Source organism: Erpetoichthys calabaricus, chromosome 2 (genome assembly GCF_900747795.2).
Source record: "Erpetoichthys calabaricus chromosome 2, fErpCal1.3, whole genome shotgun sequence".
NCBI lineage: Eukaryota > Metazoa > Chordata > Cladistia > Polypteriformes > Polypteridae > Erpetoichthys > Erpetoichthys calabaricus.
In genome coordinates, this window is record NC_041395.2 from 3,724,352 (window position 1) to 3,741,111 (window position 16,760).

Sequence of the window (16,760 nt, forward strand, 5' to 3'; positions counted from 1 at the left end):
TTTATATCACTGTATCTGAGTGGGGAATCACAGCAGCAGCTGATCTGAAAGAGAATTATCGGTATACAGTTTCAAGCACACACTACCTCAACCACGGCAAAACGCGTCAAAGCCATTCCTGTACGGACCTCGCGTTTCAGAAACAGTTTCATCCCAAGAACTATAAACGCACTCAATCAGTCCATCAAGTGCTCCTTGTAGAACTGTTTGGACTTATAAGTACAATCACCTCACTGTAAACTTACACTACAGTTATAATATTACACAACCTGCGCTACTTTATAAAGCGCGTATGATGACAATATCATTTTTAAGATGAAATGCAGCAAAATATGTTGCTTATAGTATACAGATAAAACTTTAACTTTATTTAAATAATCTGTATTCTTAATAATTAAACATGTGAGGACACGGTGCCGCAGCGCTAGCTAGTTCACGGATAGCTCCTGCCTTGCGCTGTATTATTGCTGGTGCTGACGCGACACTGGAAGGATAGATGGATAGAATAATTAAACATGTACTACGAAGATATTTCAATGTTCCTTAAAAGTTTTGAAGAATCGGCGTTCTAAGCTTACAGATGGCTTAACGTCTATTACAGAGCTGATTGTGTGGCGATTGGCTATTTGGAGAAAGAAAAGTAAGGACAGGAATTGGAGGTTAGTACGTTTGAAAGAGATAGTACTTCTGTAATAAATTATTTCATCGAAGGTCGTGCATGGCGCAGCAAGACTCTTGCGTGAGATATGAACAATCACTGCGCCACCGTGTTCCCATGTTTAATAACATGCTTTCATTCCTATCATCATTAAAAAGATATCACGTATGCATCTCAGTATTTTAATTATTCAGAGAGCTGTAATATCACGAATGCAATGGATTCTGTGTCCTGTCGGAGAAAGAGAAAGAACGGAAGCACGTAGTGATTCACACACATAGAGCACAAAGAAGATCAAATACAGAACAAAGCATTTAACGTGCTACTTGAGAAACTAGTAAAATAAACGATTTTAAGATGAAGTTTATGATGTTTTACTTTAATAACAAAATAAACTACATGATTAAAGTGGAAATTTCGAGATTAAAATTGACATTTCGTGCTTTTTTCCCCACTGTGTGCCTATTTTTTTTTCTCTGTACCCCAATAAGCTTTCATATGACACTCAGACGGTGGGTACGACTTGCCTTTTCATGCCGACTTTGATATGTGACTTCTTTTTTATTTCGGGCACTGTGTGACTTTGGGAACTTGAGCTTTCGAGTTTCTCCGACACTCTGTCACTCGATCAACTTCCTTTTGTTGATTATCCCACTGTTTAAACCAACAAATAGTACGTTTTTCCTTTGCCTCCACTTGGTATTCACTGAAATTCTTATATTTTCCCTCGTGCTTTTCCCATTGTCTTTTCACAGAAGGCTATTTATATCAATTTGCATATTCAAAGAGGCGTAATTCTGGGAGGAGTTGGGGCGGTACAGAAGGTGCGTGCACGTGCGTTACTTTTCACGCTGATCGGGATTTATGTAGTGGAAGAATGTGAAAGTTTGCGTGCGCAGATTCCTGCATCTGGATTTTTCTGTACGTACGCACAATCCCGCTTTTGTGCTTACGCCATGTTATAGTGTGAGTTCTACGCACGGCGTTTTACATGAGGCCCCTGGTGAGAATGTGTCAAGGGTAGAAAGGGCATCAAGATGATAAAACATGACTGAAAGGTCAGTGGTGGTCACTAATTGACTGACAGCCTCTGTAAAAGCCAGAGGAGTGGCAGCAGCCATGCTTTAAATGACCAACCAAACACCAGTTGGGGTCCTGTGAGCCACCACACGACACCTCAGCTCCTCATGTCTGATTGTTATATCCATTGGTTGTTGATGGTCAGTATGTGTGAGGACATATCACTCTGTCATGGTGTATGCTGATCGAGTGATGGAAGCTGCTGGTTATGACAGATACGCTGTTTGTAGTTCACCTTCATAGAGACAGGGCTGAATAACACTTACAGGTGTCCATCTGAGTTCAGGACCTTGTGGAGCTGGACATTGACTCTGATAGCTCTGATACACGTTATTTAAAAAACAAAGGAAATGTCAGATATGTGGATGAATGGCATCTGCATAAGAGAGGGTTTAGGCTTCATGTGGAAGATGAGCCATATTAGTTAGGAGATTTGGGTTCAAGTAAAAAAATATGTGACAATGTGTGACATTTGTAGTGTGCTGTACACCCGCAGAACATAGATGACCGTGTCATTATACATCTTTAGAGCAAAACAAAAAAGTGAGCTTATTATAGTGATGGGGGCCTTAAATCCCTACAAGTAACACAGCATAGAGTGCAGGAATTATAAATAATAATTAATGCTTCACTTTCATCTATGTTTTAAATGGTTAATCAAAAGATTTGCAAATGTACTTTAACTAATTTTTATATTTAAGCATTCATTTAGCTTGCATACACATACATATACAGCATTTCAGCTTGTACCTGTATTATATTATCCACTATATGAACTGCGACACAAGCCGTTTTGAAACAGAAATATCCAGAGACAAACTAACAAGCGACACTTGAGCAGCGGGCCGTAGTGAGCATATGGCTGGTATGGAGTGGCGGTGAAGAGCTTTTCTTGGATGTAATTATGATGAGCCTGGAGTTCACGTTTGGCTTCAGTGCTAAAGAGTGACCACAGACAATGGAGTGTCGGCTTTACTGGTCAGACAATTCCCACTTGCTGATGTCCTGATACGAGGACCTCTGTGAGATATGACATGATGTATAGAGAGACACCTGGGGGATTAGGGCTACTCACCACAAGGGGTTTTGTTTTTCTTTATTATGAGTTTCTAACTTTTTCCTTTAATAATTTATGATTAGGAAATTAAAATTTTGTATCCTAAAACAACTTCCCATGGGCTCACCACCTATGGGAGGGGCCAAGGAGGTCGGGTGCAGTGTGAGTTGGGTGGTGGCCGAAGGCGGGGACCTTGGTGGTCCGATCCTCGGCTACAGAAGCTGGCTCTTGGGACGTGGAATGTCACCTCTCTGAAGGGGAAGGAGCCTGTGCTTGTGCGTGAAGTTGAGAGGTTCCGGCTAGATATAGTCGGGCTCACCTCGATGCACAGCTTGGACACTGGAACCAATCTCCTTGAGAGGGGCTGGACTCTCTACCACTCTGGAGTTGCCCCTGGTGAGAGGCGCCGAGCGGGTGTGGGCATACTTATTGCACCCCGACTTGGAGCCTATACATTGGGGTTTACCCCGGTGGATGAGAGGGTAGCCTCCCTCCGCCTTCGGGTGGGGGGATGGATCCTAACTGTTGTTTGTGCGTATGCACCGAACAGCAGTCTGGAGTACCCACCCTTTTTGGAGTCCCTGGAGGGGGTGCTAGAGGGCATACCTTCTGGGGACTCCCTCGTTCTGCTGGGACTTCAATGCTCACGTGGGCAATGACAGTGAGACCTGGAAGGGTGTGATTGGGAGGAATGGCCCCCCCGATCTGAACCCGAGTGGTGTTTTGTTATTGGACTTCTGTGCTCGTCACGGATTGTCCATAACAAACACCATGTTCAAGCATAGGGGTGTTCATATGTGCACTTGGCACCAGGACACCCTAGGCCTCAGTTCGATGATCGACTTTGTGGTCGTGTCGTCGGACTTGCGGCCACATGTCTTGGACACTCGGGTGAAGTGAGAGGCGGAGCTGTCAACTGATCACCACCTGGTGGTGAGTTGGCTCCGATGGTGGGGGAGGATGCCGGTCAGGCCTGGTAGGCCCAAACGTGTTGTGAGTGTCTGCTGGGAACGTCTGGCAGAGCCCCCTGTCAGAAGCAGCTTCAACTCCCACCTCTGGCACAACTTCGACCACGTTCCGAGGGAGGTGGGGGACATTGAGTCCGAATGGGCCATGTTCCGTGCCTCTATTGTTGAGGCGGCTGACCAGAGCTGTGGCCGTAAAGTGGTCGGTGCCTGTCGTGGTGGCAATCCCCGAACCCGTTGGTGGACACCAGCGGTGAGGGATGCCGTCAAGCTGAAGAAGGAGTCCTACCGGTCCCTTTTGTCCTGTGGGACTCTGGAGGCAGCTAATAGGTACCGGCAGGCCAAGCAGAATGCGGCTTCGGTGGTTGCTGAGGCAAAAACTTGGGCATGGGAAGAGTTTGGGGAGACCATGGAGAACGACTTTCGGACAGCTTCGAGGAGATTCTGGTCCACCATCCTGCGTCTCAGGAAGGGGAAGCAGTGCAGTGTCAACACTGTATATGGTGGGGATGGTGCGCTGCTGACCTCGACTCAGGACGTTGTGGGTCGGTGGGGGGAGTACTTCGAAGACCTCCTCAATCCCACTAACATGCCTTCCAATGAGGAAGCAGAGCCTGGGGACTCGGAGGTGGGCTCCCCCATCTCTGGGACTGAGGTCACCGAGGTGGTCAAAAAACTCCTTGGTGGCAGGGCCCCGGGGGTGGATGAGATACGCCCGGAGTTCCTCAAGACTTTGGATGTTGTAGGGCTGTCTTGGTTGACACGTCTCTACAACATCGCATGGACATCAGGGACAGTGCCTCTGGATTGGCAGACTGGGGTGGTGGTCCCCCTCTTTAAGAAGGGGGACCGGAGGGTGTGTTCCAACTACAGAGGGATCACACTCCTCAGCGTCCCTGGAAAAGTCTATTCAGGGGTCCTGGAGAGGAGGGTCCATTGGATAGTCGAACCTCGGATTCAGGAGGAACAGTGTGGTTTTCGGCCTGGTTGCGGAACAGTGGACCAGCTCTACACCCTTAGCAGGGTCCTGGGGGGTGCATGGGAGTTCGCCCAACCAGTCTACATGTGTTTTGTGGACTTGGAAAAGGCGTTCGACCGTGTCCCTCGGGGAATCCTGTGGGGGGTACTCCGAGAGTATGGGGTACCGGACCCCGTGATAAGGGCTGTTCAGTCCCTGTACGATCGGTGTCAGAGCTTGGTCCGCATTGCCGGCAGTAAGTTGAACCCGTTTCCAGTGAGAGTTGGACTCCGCCAGGGCTGCCCTTTGTCACCGATTCTGTTCATAACTTTTATGGACAGAATTTCTAGGTGCAGCCAGGGTGTTGAGGGGGTCCGGCTTGGTGGGCTCAGGATTGGGTCACTGCTTTTTGCAGATGATGTTGTCCTGTTTGCTTCATCAGGCCGTGATCTTTAGCTCTCTCTGGATTGGTTAACAGCTGAGTGTGAAGCGGCTGGGATGGGAATCAGCACCTCCAAATCCGAGACCATGGTCCTCAGCCGGAAAAGGGTGGACTGCCCTCTCAGGGTTGGGAGCGAGATCCTGCCCCAAGTGGAGGAGTTCAAGTATCTCGGGGTCTTGTTCACGAGTGAGGGAAGAATGGAGCGTGAGATCGACAGGCGGATCGGTGCGGCATCCATAGTGATGCGGGCTCTACATCGGTCTGTCGTGGTGAAAAATTTACCAGTCGAACTACGCTCCTACCCTCACCTATGGTCATGAGCTATGGGTAGTGACCGAAAGAACAAGATCGCGAATACAAGCGGCTGAAATGAGTTTCCTCCGCAGGGTGTCTGGGCTTTCCCTTAAAGATAGCGTGAGAAGCTCAGTCATCCGGGAGGGGCTCAGAGTAGAGCCGCTGCTCCTCCACATCGAGAGGAGTCAGATGAGGTGGTTCGGGCATCTGGTTAGGATGCCTCCTGGACGCCTCCCTGGTGAGGTGTTCCGGGCACGTCTAACTGGGAGGAGGCCCCGGGGAAGACCCAGGACACACTGGAGGGACTATGTCTCCCAGCTGGCCTGGGAACACCTTGGGATTCCCCCAGAAGAGCTAGAAGAAGTGGCCGGGGAGAGGGAAGTCTGGGCATCTCTGCTCAAGCTTCTGCCCCCGCAACCCAACCTCGGATAAGTGGAAGAGGATGGATGGATGGATGGATCCTAAAACAATGATGCTAATAAAGTCAGTACAGTAATATAATTGCAGGTATTTCTTTACAGTCAGCAGAATCCTTTTTCACTTTTTATGAATTTCTGGCTGCTTGTTCTTTCTGATATAGAAGTTCTGACAGTCACTGGACACAATGGCCCTTTTGTATAGGTTTATTATTAAACGTGTTCTGTTCTTTTCATTTTGCTCATGTATTTAATGTCTCCTTCAAATAAGACTCAAGTGTCACTCTTTATGTTGCCTCAGGAGACAGAAAGTCACTCATTGACAGACACGTCCACATTTAGATTAGCAGCATCATGGTGGTACCAACAACTCTGTGGGGTCTACCTTAGCATCAACTTGTAAGCCATCAGAACAGTGAATATTGTGGAACGAGCCCCGGACACAGACAGGCAGACATGTTAATTTGCACCACCACACGTTTATTTACACTACTATTTACAAAGTCTTGTGCCACACAAACCCCAATCTCCCCCAAAGTCCAGGCCAACCACACTCTGCCTTCTTCGGACCTCCTCCTTCTCTCTTTCTCCGACCTCGTCCTGCTTCCACCTGACTCCAGCATTGAATGAAGGGAGGCGGCCCCTTTTATCCATACCCGGATGTGCTCCAGGTGTGCACCAGCAATCTTCCACCCGACACGCCTCAGTGTGGCGGAAGTGATGGCTGTCTTCCCGGAAGCACTCCAGGTGTTCCCTCTCTTCTTCCCCCCAGCACTTCCGGGTGTGGCGGAAGTGCTGGGGTCCAGGGTCCATCAGGCACGGGGACGCCCTGTGGCGGTGACCACGGGCCCCTACAGGGTTGAGCTTCTAAGCCTTGTACCCATGGCCCCCATACAACCAGGGCGGTCGCCCCCTCGTGGTCTGGAGGAGGCATGAGCCCTCCTCCTGTCTCCCCAGGCATCCCGGCCGGGTAGGAATCCCAGCCGGGTGCCACAATATGCAGATTATATATGCATGGACTGTAACCAATCACAGGCTTTCTAGTGGCAGGTCCGCTCTGATTGACATGTCTTACTTATTAGAACAATTCATATTTTAAACATGTCTTTTGATGAAGGAAAAACAGCACGTCTAAGAAAATAACAAAACATATCAGCAGATTCCTTGTTAGGTCTGCTCTATTTTCTTAAGGCACAGTTATGTTAATAAAATTAGTCGTAGTGTTTCCATAATAGGGACCTGCAGGAGTCAAAGTAGTGTATTTGAGTTTGGAGTGTTTGAGGAGTGTTGCAGAAGTAAAAAGGCCAATTTATTAAATGAAAATGAAAACCACTGCCTTATTCTGAATAACACAAAGAATGGAAGAAGAAAGTGGACAAAATTGACAAGAACCTCATATCCAGTGTCCAGGATGAGGGGATATAAGGACATCTGGTCCTACAATGCTATGTGTTCAATCATTTTTGTGTTATTACTAAAACAAAATAGATTTATGGGTAGATCAGGGCCCAACACAGCACAACTTCTTCTTGTGCTGCCAAAATCACATCTAGTGTCATGAAAATCTAACATACCACAATTTGAACAGCTGCCAATCCATAGGAACTTTGTAGCAGTGCTACTTTATAAGAACTGCATCTCCCAGCAGTCCTTGCTGGGGCTGCTGGGGTCAAAGGTAGCCACAGGTAGTTAAAAGGAGGGCAGAGGGCAAGGAGAAAAGTTTGTTTTGTTTTGGTGCAGTGTGTGTTGCGGTTATCTGTCGTTTCTGCCTGCTGTTATTGGAACTCTAATCTTTTTGTCCTGGACTGTATTCGTTTGTTGGGGTCTGGATTGTCTGTCTACCTGTGCACTGAGAACTGTGTTGGATTATTTGGTTTTCCGGAAGAGTGGAGCACTCCTGAATCAACCATCTGATTTCATCCACATCATCAGTAACTACCGATAGGACTGTATTTTTCCTTCTCCTTTTCAACATACAGATTGCTGGACTTAACTTGGTCACGTTTCATCTTCATCCTGTTTGGTATATATGGACTTTGCTGTGAGGTGTTTGTGTTTATATGTAATATCGCTGAAGGGGTCAGGGGTGGTATTACTGTTTTCATTAATTATTTTGGGTCATTATATTTGTAATTGTTTGCCTTTCCCAGTGTGCTTTATTGTCTCTGTTGTGAGTGTGTGTGGGTCGATCCAAGGCTGGGGACGTTCCTGGGATCTCTTCTATTAAAATAAATAAATCACCGTCATCTTTGACGGTGTGAATCTTAGCGGCCCCTGACCGCTACAACTTAACAACACAAGAAATCTGACAAATGAGTGGAGGCCATTCAACCCTATTCTCTAATGTGTTTATCTAATAGCTAAGCTGACCCAATATCTCGTCCAGATCCTTTATACTTCAACTACATGATTCAGTTGTTTGTTCCAGGATCCCATGACTCTTGGCATAAAGAAGTTCTCCCTGGCTTCAGTTCTAAATGCACAATTTGGATGAGGTCTCCATGCCATCTCCTCTGCTCAGACTAAACAGGTTTAATTCTCAGAGTCTGACACAGTACTTTGACATGTCCTGATGTTCTGGGATACACCTGGTTACTTTCCTCTGCACAGCTTTAAGTGCTGCTCTGTCTGCACCAATGCATAACGATGTCAGTCAGATTTACTGTGGCCTCCACAGTCACAGACACTGTGTGACCTTCTACTTGCAGCTGTGCCATGTTGATGGTGTGATAGAACAGTCCAATGGCACATTCAGTGTGGTCATGGAGATGGCAGAAAGAAACGGATGTGTCCTCATATTTGTAATATAACTGCAGTGTACAATGTTTGTTTAGCTAAATATGTGCAAGATGCAATACCACCAAATTTTATTTATTTTACATTTTAGTTGTAAAGGCAAATCAATTAAAACATTCATGTCAAGGATAGGTTTAGTATCAAAATTAGTTTTTTACAATAATGGTGTATATTTATTAACACAGTGCCTGTGTTTGTAGTTCAAAATGAGGTCCAAAGGGCACAAATCCTCATGAAAAATAAAAATCTTAAAACCAGATAGATCCTTTTGTAAAGATCAGAATGATATCAAGTATTGATGAATATCTGGAGATGACAAACATGTAAAACAGCATATTCATGTCATTTTTGGAAATAAAAAGTATACAGGGGTGGGCAAAGTAGATTTACAGTTGTTTGTATGGAAAAAGACATGCAGGTTATGAATATAGCTTTATTAACACAATAACATTATTAACAGCGTACTCTAGCACAGTCTTGTAACTGCTCAAATTGCCGGCAGTCATTATTTACACATTCTTGTAGTCTACTTGCTACACTAAAGAACACTTTGGCACAGAGTTCTTTCTTGTCATCAGTTTCTTGACATGCTACTCTTATGTAGTATATCATATCATCAAAAGTATGTGGTTGTAGTGAAAAAACGTTATCATTGACAACAGCCCAAAAAAAGAAGTCCACTGGAATGATGTCTGGTGATCGTGCTGGCTATTCCACTGGCCCTCGTCAATCTAAGCACCTGTTGGGTAATTGTTCATCAAGAAACTCACGCACTTCTACAGCATTGTGTGGAGGAGCTCCGTCTTGTTGAAAAAAGAAGTCATCATTATCGTCTTTTTTTATTAATAACCACTTTGCAGAATTGTAAATAGCGATATAGATCATCCTCTAATAATGCATCCATTATCCAACCCGCTATATCCTAACTACAGGTCACGGGGGTCTGCTGGAGCCAATCCCAGCCAACACAGAGCACAAGGCAGGGAATAAACCCCGGGCAGGGCACCAGCCCACTGCAGGCACACACACATACATCCACACACCAAGCACCCCACTAGGGACAATTTAGGATCGCCAATGCACCTAACCTACATGTCTTTGGACTGTGGGAGGAAACCCACGCAGACACGGGGAGAACATGCAAACTCCACGAGAGGACCCGGGAAGCGAACCTCAGGTCTCCTAACTGTGAGGCAGCAGCGCTACCACTGTGCCACCCTGCCGCCCCTCCTCTGATAATACATTTTCAAATGTAAACCTTGCATTAGACGACTCAAAGATCTATGGGGAATGTCCAACCTAAAAGAACCTCTTTTTTATTTTCTGGGGCACTCCATAAATGCCAGAATCACTAACATGTCATTTTCCTGGTTGTTAACACTCACCACTCAAGCACTTTCTGGAGCATTACAGATGGACTCAGTTTTGTTAAATTTACCACATATTCTGTAAATTTTTTGTCTACTTGGTAGAGGTGTATCAAATTGCTCAGCCCATTTCTGTCGAGCCTTGTCAGCATTCTCTGTCTTCCAGTATATTTTTAAGTATCCACTTTCATTGATTGTTGGTTAAATTACCAGCCATCATCACCTAAAAGAAAAATCATAAGTAAAAATATGAAATAATAACAGGAAGAAGAAGAAGAAACACTCACCTCAAAGAACCAGGCAGGAGGAAGCTTGTCATATGGTTATATTATTTTTTGCGAAAGGGAGATGCCCGCAGCTACTGGATTAGCAGAAGGCATACTCAGTGGACAAAAGGTGCAACCCTTATTTATACACTTGGCTTACGTAACTCATTTGCAGTCCAGGCACCTTGATCACACAGTATAAGGCTTCACTGATTGGTTAAACCACAAAAATCACACTGTGTCACATGCTGTACACTTTACCTACTGTATTATAATTGTTTAAAGTTCATCCACCATAGAGGGTTCTTGAACCTTTGCCCTGGCGGTCTGCATCACTTGCACCCTGTCCTGTGGCCGTCCATTCTCCTAACCATAAGCCTAGCTCCAACCTGAGCTCTGAACCCAGCCCGGCCCTGCCTGGGGGACTGAAGATGCCCCCGCCAGCTTCCAGTTAGCCCTTACACCCCATGCTGCAGTCCTCCGTTCTCCTATCCCTGAGCATAGCATGAACCTGAACTGTTAATCTGGCTCCCAATCACTCCTCACCTGAGGAGAACCGAGAGGCCTGCGCAAATCTCCAATCTTAGAAATTTCTCTCCCTCTCCCTTGGGTGTGTCGTTCCACTGGCTCCTCCAAGGGAGGCCTTGAGGGTTCTGGTGGCAGACTTTGACCTCACCCTGCTCTGCTAAGTCTGAAGGGTGCCCTGGAAGTCTTCAAGGTAGTCTAGGCCCAGCTGATATGTTCCTGCACACCACTGCCAGAGGACATCAGCAAATGCAGGGCAGAAGTCTTAAGGGATTAAGACCAGCCGCACAATGCCGGGGGGATTATAGAGATGCCTGGGCAAATCTTACTTTGCCCTGGTAGCCCTCCCAAAGGCAACTTCGAGGTTGGGACTTAGAAATTTTTTTCACCTGCTACCACTGCTGACCCCTTGGCTGTATTGGGGATCCTGGGAATCTCTGGAGGGTCTGAGCTCGGCCCCCTGAGTGAGGGACTGTCAACGTGAGACATTTTCCACCCGGTACCTATGTCCTTCCTGATGTGACTCTCTCCCTCTTGCAATCATTCCCAAAAGATCCCAAGGGACCAAAACCAAATTCCTGGAAGCTGGTCAACAGTCTTGTCAGTGGTGGGGAAATTCTACTGTTAGCTGAAGTCCGTTGAGAGTAGCTCACGGGATGATCCTTTACCCTTTCTGATAGTGTTTTTCTGCCATGGGACCACCAGTGCCTGTCTCGGGGGGCATCGCTCAATCACCCCAGGCAGGGCCTGATGTTTGGCTCGGTACACTCTCCAGAAGCCTGGTCTGACCTTACACCCTCCAGGAGATTTTTGCCAATGAGCTTTTTTGGACGTGCGAAAAATGACAAAGTCACAAATAAATTGAAAATCCCACAGATGGAAGATTTCGCATGTCTACCTATGGTACATCTAGTGGAGTACACTGAGATGGGAGAGAAAGAAGGTCAAATACTCTACATCCCACAACAGTGGCTTGCAGAGTTTTTTTCCCCCTCTGTTCTCCTTTCCTTCCTCTCTTCCATCTTCCAGGCAAGGGGGAGCACTTCAGACAGAGGGATCTTTTGTGGAAGGCTGGCAGGGCAATTGGAGTGGGACAGTCCCGGGTTGTCAGACAGCTCATAGTACAAGAGATGAATCAACATGATTGATGGGCACTCTGAGTCTGACAAGGGAGGGTCAGGCTGCTGTCCTCAGCCCAGCCTGACAGGCGAAGCCGGGACCTGCCTACCGGAATGACCCTTAGCCATCATCAGCACGGCCTAACCTGAGAGGGGGGCCTGGTTGCTGTCCTCAGCCTGGCCTAACAGGGGGTTCCTGGGCACTGTCCTCTGGGATGGCCCAAGCCCTCTGGGATCTTCCTGAACCTCGTGACAGGCCACGTCTCTGAACTCTACATTTTGGAGTTCCAGTGATGGATGAACGGTGGCTTTGCAGGAGCCACAGGTTAGGGGTCAAGGGGGAGGGGGTTGGTCCTTCCAGGGATTAGGCCAGATGCAAGGCCTAAAGAGGCCCAAGTGGCAGGCACTATCCTCTTGGGCTCCCTGCCAGGACCTCTTGTCCTAAACGAGCCGGGACAGTCACCAGTTGCCTCTCCACCCGGGCACATACCTGTCTGCTTCAGCGACACGGTTCACTGACCCAGTGTGCCTTCCCTCCCCACCCGGGATGGGGGAGGCCGACTCCTGGCACCAGGGTCCCCTGCACTGTCCTCCGCGTTGCTCTTTTTCCTTTTACCTGGGTCCATCCCCAAGACTAATGTTGGCGGTGGAGCAGAGAAAGGGCCAGTCGGCAGTCAAGTGAAAGTGCATCGGACCAGCTCCCCCAACCTGCCCCATGTACTACAGGTACAGGAGACTGCCTTCCCAGCATTGAGTGGAGGCCCAAGTCCTTCTGATTGAGGGTCTGGTGGTGTCCGTCATCGCAGTGGGATCATGTCGGAGTCGGAGGAGCACCTGGACAATTCCGGTGCTCTGGACTGCAGCACTTCCGCCACACCAGGAAGTACAGCAGGAAGATCGTCAGGGACCACCTGGAGCACATCTGGATGAACTATAAAAGGGGCCACCTCACTCCATTTGGGGAGATGGACTCGGGAGGCAGAGGACAAAGCTTGTGGGATTGGACTGATGGTGGTGAAAGAAAGTAGAGGAAAAGGAAAGAAAGAAAGAAGTGCTTTTGGACATTGTGTGTCTCAGTGTCTGTTTGTGTCGAGGCTGATCTCTCCACTATATATACAGGTGCTGGTCATAAAATTAGAATATCATGACAAAGTTGGTTTATTTCAGTAATTCCATTCAAAAAGTGAAACTTGTATATTAGATTCATTCATTACACACAGACTGATGTATTTCAAATGTTTATTTCTTTTAATGTTGATGATTATAACTGACAACTAATGAAAGTCCCAAATTCAGTATCTCGGAAAATTAGAATATCAATTAAGACCAATGCAAAAAAAGGATTTTTAGAAATGTTGGCCAACTGAAAGGTATGAACATGAAAAGTATGAGCATGTACAGCACTCAATATTTAGTTGGGGCTCCTTTGGCCTGGATTACTGCAGCAATGCGGTGTGGCATGGAGTCGATCAGTCTGTGGCACTGCTCAGGTGTTATAAGAGCCCATGTTGCTCTGATAGTGGCCTTCAGCTCTTCTGAATTGTTGGGTCTGGCGTATTGCATCTTCCTCTTCACAATACCCCATAGATTTTCTATGGGGTTAAGGTCAGGCGAGTTTGCTGGCCAATCAAGAACACTGTGTGCAGGTGCCAGGTCCTGTTGGAAAATGAAATCTGCATCTCCATAAAGTTCGTCAGCAGCAGGAAGCATGAAGTGCTCTAAAACTTCTTGGTAGATGGCTGCGTTGACCTTGGACCTCAGACAACACAATGGACCAACACCAGAAGATGACATGGCACCCCAAACCATCACTGACTGTGGAAACTTTACACTGGACCTCACGCAACGTGGATTCTGTGCCTCTCCTCTCTTCCTCCAGACTCTGGGACCTTGATTTCCAAAGGAAATGCAAAATTTACTTTCATCAGAGAACATAACTTTGGACCACTCAGCAGCAGTCCAGTCCTTTTTTTCTTTAGCCCAGGCGAGACGCTTCTGACGCTGTCTCTTGTTCAAGAGTGGCTTGACACAAGGAATGTGACAGCTGAAACCCATGTCTTGCATACGTCTGTGCGTGATGGTTCTTGAAGCACTGACTCCAGCTGCAGTCCACTCTTTGTGAATCTCCCCCCACATTTTTGAATGGGTTTTGTTTCCCAATCCTCTCCAGGGTGAGGTTATCCCTATTGCTTGTACACTTTTTTCTAGCACATCTTGTCCTTCCCTTCGCCTCTCTATTAATGTGCTTGGACACAGAGCTCTGTGAACAGCCAGCCTCTTTAGCAATGACCTTTTAGGTAGATAGATAGATAGATACTTTATTAATCCCAATGGGATTGTGTCTTGCCCTCCTTGTGCAAGGTGTCAATGGTCGTCTTTTGGACAACTGTCAAGTCAGCAGTCTTCCCCATGATTGTGTAGCCTACAGAACTAGACTGAGAGACCATTTAAAGGCTTTTGCAGGTGTTTGGAGTTAATTAGCTGATTAGAGTGTGGCACCAGGTGTCTTCAATATTGAACCTTTTCACAATATTCTAATTTTCCGAGATACTGAATTTGGGACTTTCATTAGTTGTCAGTTATAATCATCAACATTAAAAGAAATAAACATTTGAAATACATCAGTCTGTGTGTAATGAATGAATCTAATATACAAGTTTCACTTTTTGATTAGAATTACTGAAATAAATTAACTTTGTCATGATATTCTAATTTTATGACCAGCACCTATATATATATATATATATATATATATATATATGTGTATATATATATTATATATATATATATATATATATACAGGTACTTGTCGACTTACGACCGCGATTGGTTCCGACTGACTGGTTGTAAGTTGATCTGGACGTAAGTCGGCCTATGTTAATTTAAGGTAAGAATATTAGACTGGGTAATAATATTGTAATCATCTTAAAGTAATATTTTATCAACATTTTCTTACTTTCTAAGACAAACACAGCATACTACAGTACAATTTGTTTAATATGTGGAAAACGTACAAAACAAGAAATACTGTACTGTACATTTAATTCCTGGCACCACTGGTGCTTGGCTGCGGGTTGTCGATATCGACTTCATCAGATCAGGCGAGGCTGCGGACGGGGGTGATGGGAGGAGTTGCTCTTTTCATAAACATAGTGAGCTTCGTCTGAATTGTTTTTTTTTTTTTTTCTCTTCATAAATTTCGCAATAAGGACGAAATGTGTTGCGTGCCATCCGTTCAATCCTCGCAAATCGTTCAATATTTGGGTCCATTTTTTCAAAATGAGCGAGGAGTTTATTCAGTAGAGATAAATCTTCTGACAATCCCTTGTGGCACCTCCTCCTCTTCGTCTTACTCCAATTCTCTTGTTTCTTCTTCCGCCACTCTTTCTTCTTCCAATTCTCTCAGCTCTTCATTCATAAGTTCACCTGATTCCCGGTCTAGCAACTCCTCGACATCTTCCATTTCACATTCCAATGAAAGGTCTTTTGACAGTTTCACTATTTCTTCACGAATCTCATCAAGTTCTTGTTCACTGTTAAATCCAGCAAAAGTATTTACATAACGCTTAACACACTTCTTCCATATGCCATTCATACACTGTGAGTCGACATTTCTTGCGGGGAGGGCTTCTGTTCTGTTCTTCTCTGATCTGAGTTCACCTCTGTTATAGCGCGTCTTTATTTGAAAAGAGCAGTGTCAGATCGGGGCGAGTGTGAACGCTAACTTTGACAAGCACTATGAATTTACAATGGTTGTTACAGACGTAAATCAAATGTATGTTTTTATTGTATAATATTAACAATAACAGCAGCTCTCTACTCAAAGCGGTAAACTCGAGAAGCTGCTAGCATCGAACCCAGAAGCTCTTGATTGGGAGTCAGCAGTTGTGTGTGGGAACTGTTAACATTTGAATGTGATGATTGTATATAAAACTTGTGCACGAACGAGACTGGGATAACTGTGCATGTGGATGTGAGTGGTGTGTGTGACTGAGAATGACTGGTGTGAAGCCTGAAGTCCAAATATCAAATAAACACTTTCACAAGTACAAGTATAACAGAACAAGTGCGCTTTTATTCAAGAAGAAAAAAGAAAGCAGGTTGCGGTAAGCAGTTGATGCGACTGCTTGCGTAGTGCAATCCTAAGAACTGCCCAATCAAGAGCTTCTGGGTTTGATGCTGGCAGCTTCTCAAGTTTGCCGTTTTGAGTAGAAAGCTGCTATTAGTGTTAATATTATAGGGTTATATGTTTGGGTTATATTATTATCGAAAATTGCCAAAACAACAAGACACAAACACACGTGGGGGCAACACTGCTGCGTATATTTTTACTGCTGCATAGCGAGACTTGAGAGTGCGGGAAACTGGCGCTGCCAACAGCTGGCGGGGGAAACAGTCAAACGTGTCGTAAAGTCGAACAGTCGTAACTTGCATAGGTTGTATGTCGACGAGTACCTGTATATATATATATATATATATATATATATATATATATATATATATATATATATTTACATATAATAAAGAGAACAGCGCCCCAGTGCTGACCCTATGGAAGACCATTCTTAACGTCAGTCAATTCTGATAGAGCTCCTCGCACCATAACCTTCTGATTTATGTGTTTTAGCCAATTCTGCACCCATCTACAAACATCACCATGAACTCCCACTTCTTTTTGTTTGCTGCCAACGTCTGGCACCTGTCCCACATTACATTTAACACGTTTTTAAACTGTTCCACTATTCCTCGACTGTCTCCACACTTAAAAGCTTATCTCAATCCATCCTCCTTAGACTTTGGTAGGGTGAATTTTGAGCA

The 16,760-nt window shown here is 45.7% G+C and overlaps 1 protein-coding gene across 1 annotated transcript in view; it reads left to right on the top strand.

Annotated features, from left to right (window-relative positions):
• LOC114644700 (NACHT, LRR and PYD domains-containing protein 12-like) overlaps nucleotides 1-16,760 on the top strand; it is a 129,896-nt gene that overhangs the window by 82,668 nt on the left and 30,468 nt on the right. The window lies entirely within an intron of this gene.